Source organism: Idiotropiscis lumnitzeri, chromosome 9, assembly GCF_059441095.1.
Source record: "Idiotropiscis lumnitzeri isolate Australia: NSW breed Sydney's pygmy pipehorse chromosome 9, RoL_Ilum_1.0, whole genome shotgun sequence".
Taxonomy (NCBI): Eukaryota; Metazoa; Chordata; class Actinopteri; order Syngnathiformes; family Syngnathidae; genus Idiotropiscis; species Idiotropiscis lumnitzeri.
In genome coordinates this window covers 5,179,885-5,186,559 of record NC_142399.1, presented here as the reverse complement: position 1 = coordinate 5,186,559, position 6,675 = coordinate 5,179,885, and the positions used below count along the sequence as shown (strand labels likewise).

Here is a 6,675-nt window from a genome sequence, read left to right as displayed (position 1 = left end):
AGAGAGAGAGAGAGAGAGAGAGAGAGAGAGAGAGAGAGAGAGAGACCCTAATAATCGATCATTCTGCTGATTATTTTGCCAATTTATCGATTAATCGGAAAAAATTAATGTTTGAATTTCTCTTTATTCAAAACTAGGACATTGTTTCAGTTCGGAGAGGCTGAAAATTTCTAAACAATAAATCGATTGTCAAAACGTATCAATAGTTGATTAGTTGTCGATTAATAAGTAAGTAATCGTTACAACTCTGTAATAACGCCTGATTCCGACTCACCTCCTCACGGGAAGTGTTCCGTTTTTTTTTTTCCATGTTCAAACAGCAAGGTAGCTCGGTTAGTCATTCCGGGATGGAATTCCTGACACCTGTGTACTTTACCCGCTAACGCTGACCATGACAACAAAGCAAACATTGTAAAAGTCTGGGGCGGGCTACACATGACCTGTGTGTGATTTACAGCTTTTCGTCAGGTCGCACAGGTGAGTGTCGGCACGGCCAACAGGTGCTCCCCCCCCCCACATCTGGAGTCAAAACAAGTTTCCCTCGCCCCCCCTCCTTCATTTCCTCCCACCAGCTTCACTAACCAGGACAGAAACACACACACACACACACACCCCACGCACGTCCGTCCAAAAGCACGATTACATTCTTGTGCTATCCTGCCCCTCCTTCACAACAAGGGCGCTGCTCGTCTCTCTCCCTTTCAAGTGGAGGTAGCGAGCCGACGTTCCCTTTGAAGATGCAATCTCGGGAAACACAGAGACATCTCCGGGATTATCTTAAATGTCTTCACTATGTCGACAGCCGAGCGCTTGTTGCGGAGCGGCGCGCTGGCTTCTTCCCGGGGTCGGTCGGCCGAGGGAAAATGCCACGCCGCCGAGGTAATCACGGGGTCAACTGGGCTCGTCTCGGATGATAACGGTCGCGATGGAAAGATATATTGTTTCCCGGCAAGGCCGCCCCGTTTACAAACCAGGCAGAGGAAGACCTCACCTAATAAGCACCAAACGTTTGTGTAGAAACCGAACAGAAACGAACCATTTCGTGACTCGGCGTTTGCTGTGATTGGAAGTTGCCGAGTTTGCCGCGAGTAGATATTTTTTGCTCAGACGATCAAAAAGATCAAGATTAACAAACGATGGAGGTCTCGTTAAGGCATGATAGTTGCTATTTATTAATTCTTTCAATGCCAGCCATTTAAAAAAGGCTCACAGAATATTGTTTTTTTTGTTATGAAATGTAAACACAGGAAATAACAAATGAAAGATTGAACTCTATTCATCCATCACAAAAAGTTTTTTTTTTTTTTACCTCTATTCCATTTTTTTTTTAATCATCAAAAATAGAAACGTGGGTTATTTTCACCCACATCACCTCATTTGGACCCAAAAACTGAAAAACATATTTTGTTAAAGTATATCTTGAATACATAAAAGTGACTTTCATGCTTTGATTTTTTTTTTGCTCAAGTGATGTCCAAATATCCGAACAGTCCTTTTCTTCTCATTCATTTTTGTCATGCCATCCTTTATTTATTTATAAATATATATATATATATATACACACACACACACACACACGCACGCACACGCCTGTTGGTTCACCAATCACAGTTGACTGCCTATATACAGTGGATATAAAAAGTTTACACACCCCTGTTCAAATGACCCATTTTGGATCTTGTGGCCACAGTCAACTTTAACAAATCAAATTAAAAAAACTCTTAAATGGGCGTTACTGCACACCTGCCGCCAATTAAAGTGCCTCTGATTAACCCCAAATCAAGTTTGGTCGCTTTTGCGTAAATGTCGGAAGTTCTCCGCTTTTTCACTGAGGCGTCCAGAACATTTTTCTATTCACGTCAGGGCTTTGGCCGCCAACTCCCGCGAAAAGCGAGCGTTGCAGCCGAGCGCAAAACAACAGATGGCGACGCAGGGCGAGGTTGTTTTATGTCACGGCGTTTCTCTTCCCGAATCTTGCAACCATCGTAAAGGGAGCGAGAGCAAAGACCTGGAGAAGAGAGGCCACTCCGCCGCTCGCCAAACAACTCTTTGTAATCGTATCAGATGCCGTCCTCGGGGAGATTTTAGCAAGGCAAAGTGCTCCGAAACCGAATCAGTGCGTCGGCGCCGAGGGAGCGCGGCGTTGTCGTAATTACCTTGCCGACGTTTCCCGCACGCTGACAAGGCCGCCCGGCGTGGGCCGCCTCCACCTTCTCAGTGCTGCGTGTTTTCCTTTCTCTCTTTAAAGCCGAGAACGCGGGCGGCGGGCCAACAAGGCAAATATTGTTTCGGCGCGATGAGGCTCCGAGATTGGCGTCGGACTTGCGTCAGTGTGTGCGTGCGCCGTGCAGGGCTGCTCCCAAGAGCCCAGGAAAGCCGGAGACCTCATTTTCTCTCCTTCAAACGACGACTCGCTTTTTTTTTTTCTATTCCAAATGACCCGTTTGAATCAAATGCAGTTTCTGACTGATGGCATTTAAGTGGAGGCGACGGAAATAAGAGATGACAACGATATCGGAGAGCGGCAGCGTGAAGGAGGCGGCACCGGTTTGTTTTTGGTCAACTGCTATCCCTCCCCCGATAAGAATCTTGCAGCTCCCAGTCAAGTGTTTCATCCCGGCAAGAGGGAAACGGCTCCTCGGGCTCGCGCAGCCAATCGATTTGCGACCCGGCGTGCTTTAAATCACACTCTGTGCTTTGTCGAGGTCTTCTATTTGCATGGAGGTAATCAATGACACATATTAACCGAGCCGGCTCAGGCCGAGATGGACTTTTGCCTTCCGTCTTTTGCTTTTTGCTGCAGTGTCTGGCTCCTACGCCGAACATCATCGACTGGTGTTGGCCGTGTTGGGGGGGGGGGGGGGGGGGGGGGGCATTGATTTTTATCCCCCTCCTCTCTCTTCTCTCGCTCTGCTTTAACACTTGATGAGTAGTTGTGTTAAGACGCCAAGGGACAGCCGCGCCCGCTTTAAGGAGATGAGGTCGGCTTTTATAGGCCGTTTCTCCTCCGAGAGCGATGAGGTGTATACATTATGGCTGAGTGTGTGGGGGTGTGCGCGTGTCGTTTAAGATGTGGAGTCACACCAGCAAGCACAAATAGAATGACGCTTGTTGCTGTCTTAAAGTGTCTTTGGTTATTTCACGATCCGGTTCTGACTTATGTTAAGGTGCTCTGAAATGAAGTTTTACATTTTTTTGTATTTTTCATCCAATATTTTGTCATTTTCTCAATTGTCTTTTCATCCAGTAATTATTTTTTTTGTAAATACTACTACTACTACTAATAATAATAATAATTAAAAAAATTTTTTTTTTAATTTTCCATGATTGAAATAATTTTTCCCAACATTTTAAAATTATTATTTTAAAATATAAAAATATTTTTTTCTCATTTTTCCGTAATAGTTTTACATTTTCCAATATTTTTAATCATCATACAATTTAGTATTTTTTCTAATATTATATATTTTTGGGGTGCATTTGAAAAAAAACAAAAAAAAACAATTTGGCGCCCGTTAGACTGGAACTCCTCATGCATTCCTTTTGACAATATCCTGCGGTTAAAATAATTGTGCTGATTTTGTTACTCAATTTTTATGAATAATATAATTTATATGAATAAACATGCAACTGACTCTACACTTAAAAAAATGTTTTTTCTGTGATGTGCTGCTGTTTGTGTTAGCGGCGGCATTAAAATGGGGCTCAGCCGTCTATCAAAGTCCGATTGAACAACATTCGCTTTAAGTGGAAAATGTTCCAAGTGAATAATTGAGGCAGGGCATCTATTCCAATGGAGACCTCGAATTGGTGAATTCCGGTGTTTGACTTCCACTCATCGCACCCAATTACAAGTAGAAGGGCACTCAGTAGAGCAGAGAGACCAAATAAGCGTTATTTGGATCAGCGCCTTCAGACATATCTCCTGCAATGGCCCGACATTAATATTCATGCATTACCCCGCCGCTGAAAAAAGCAAAGAACATATAAAAGTGTTAATAAAAATGAAAAAAACAGTCCCAGATCAACACTTTTATCCGGAAGCACACTTCACTTTTATGGTGTCTTGCTTGGCCAACGCTCCCCAAAGTGTCTCCCCAATAACAAACACAACATCCTTGGTGGGGTTTCAGTAGCGCTCGTAATTGTTTTGGTTTGGGGCTTTGGGGCAGGAAACTTTGAAAAGCACGCCGCATTCAACGTGCATTACAACGTGACACGCTAACAAACGACGGCTATTCTCATCACTCGGCAAGTGGCGTTCGCTGACTGTTAGGTGGACTCGTGTCGTTCTCTTGAAAGTCTATTTTTGGAACGGGTTCATTTGGATCGCCATTAATTCCTCAAGTGCGAGAAATTTTCTCAGGCCAGGCTGGACAGCCATTTTTTGGGCGGGGTGTCGGGGTTGACAAATTTAAAAATGAACAAGGGTTGATTTTAGTTCGGCCTTTGTGCCAGCATAGTAAGGTCGGCAGATTTGAATAGTAAATTAGCCAGCTGATGACTGTTCTAGTGATCGGGGTATTGCCCCCCACCTTGTAATGGTATACCGCAGTAGCAGTTCCGTGAGGTCTGAATAAGGAAATAACAGGCACGCTGCTTTCTCACATCTCTTCTTACACAAACGATGATGACAATTTTTTTTTTTATGAATAAGGCCGGACCGCTAACCAGGTTGCAGCCGGACGTCGGGGGTCAAGTGCCCATCCCTGCTGGAATCGTTTCTTAAAGCAAGCACCTTCGATTGAATCACCTCGGGTGACTATAACAAATGCACTTGATGTTTGTCCAATTTAACATCGGGTGGCTATTATAATCCGTGTCCCTGCGCACACATTTTTAAGGTTGTCCAGCGGTGCATGTTATAGGCGAGTAATATCAGCCTAATAGGCTTACGTGTCAGCGCTGTATGGAACACAGACCCTGTAAATCACATTTGTCTGTGACACCTGCTCGCCTCCCTTTATATTTATGCTGCCCCTCCCTTAAGCCGCCCCCGCTTTTGGTCCAACCTTCCAAACACCTCCTCCTACACTGAGGGCCCCCCCCCGATCCCCCGCTAAGATGGACTCAACAAGAAAGTGTGAGGATGTATATGTTGAGAACTGCAAAACAAGTTTACATTAACACCAGATGGGTGCCGATACCGGTTTCATTTCAAGGCATCGAGTACTCGTTAAGGATGCCGATACTAGCCAGCGATACTGAAAGCAATTGAAATTGAAATGAAAGTATTGTCCTGGAGGCCTCCCGGTTGGAAAGCTTCATTTTTGACGGAAGCCCAACCTTTTCTCAAAGCTCTCTTCCTGGTTCGAAACCCTCATTTCAAAGATTGTCTTGAAAGCCTAACGACAGTTTGATCACAAGAAGGGATTGATGTTAATTTGATGAAACATCCTAAACATCATAATCAGTCTGTTTTCATGAAGAACTGCAAGCATTTGAATACTTTTAGGTTCAACGATGGCTCAAAACGATTAAAGTAGTTGTCGATTAATCGATTACTCGATTATTAACTCATTGACTGCCATTGACGGCTAAAGACGTCAAAAATATATATTTTTTTCAATTGGCTGGAAGTGAATGAGTTAAAGTAGTTGTCGATTAATCGATTGTAACCCTATGCTAAAATTGACTTTCAAACCTTTATTCTGGCTTTCAACCCTCATCTAAAACCCGCGTTGCTTTTTGCACTACAGCAAATTCAACAAAATCTTGAATTGAAACCGGGTTCCAAAATGAAAAGCTTGTCATCGTTCAAAGGGAAAGTAGTAAAACGCTATCCTCCTGGTCCTCTGATGATATGCGCTGATATTCCCGCTTGTGCGGTGATTGAATGAAGTCATTTGCATGATGCAGGTTGAAACAGATGCTGGATCAGTCGGGGAAAAAAAAGGAGCAAGCGAGGAGAGGCTAAGCTGCGAATTTGGTGTGTAATGGACTCGGGATGAGGTTGACTGAGGCTGCTGATAACCTTTAGGAAGGGCATTGTTCCTCCGTGCGGGGGGGGGGGCGACACGACTGCCATATACAGTACGTCCACTCTATATGAAGTACATGCATGTCATTGTGAGGCCCAACGTAAACGCGGGACCGTATGGACAAATCCCCGACGGCTTCCCGTCGTATACATTTTTCAACAGCATGCCGCATTTTTTTTTGCGTCCTCGTGTCTGAAGCGGGCTTTCCATTAAACGCCGTTTTCTTCTCCTTCAGATCGGCCACTTGAGGACGGCTCAGCGAAGGACCGCGCGAGGAATACATGAGGGGTCGGGGCAGGGAGGGTGCAGCGGCAGCACCGACAAGGTCAGAGATCACTCAAGATTCTTATGCAGGCGGGGGGTTGGGGGGGGGGGATTGTGCACACTTTCCTGTCCCTCTCGCTCGCTCGCTCTCTCTCTCTCTCTCTTGCTCTCTCTTTCGTCTTGCCGTTTTTTTTTGCCTTCTTCTCTTCCCCCCTCGAACTCTCTGAGCAGAGTTGGCACGCAAAGGCAAAGTGAGGGAGCAATGTGGCTGCTTTTGATTGGACCCTCCTGGGCTGCCAGCCGGGGAGGGACTGAGCAGCTGCTGTTTATGAGGAGCTGTGCAGGATCCTGTTTGGCTCTGGCCAGAAAAAAAAAAAGAAAGAAAGAAATAAATAAAAGCCAGCCAGTCAGTCCCTGCCGAGAAGCCAGT

The 6,675-nt window shown here is 45.0% G+C and overlaps 1 protein-coding gene across 1 annotated transcript in view; it reads left to right on the top strand.

The window, feature by feature from the left end:
- Positions 1-6,675, top strand: part of zmiz1a (zinc finger, MIZ-type containing 1a) — a 116,489-nt gene that overhangs the window by 24,153 nt on the left and 85,661 nt on the right. Inside the window, exon 2 of the mRNA XM_088304676.1 lies at positions 6,217-6,306. The gene's annotated coding sequence lies outside the window, so the exon portion shown is untranslated. The remainder of the gene's footprint in view (positions 1-6,216; positions 6,307-6,675) is intronic.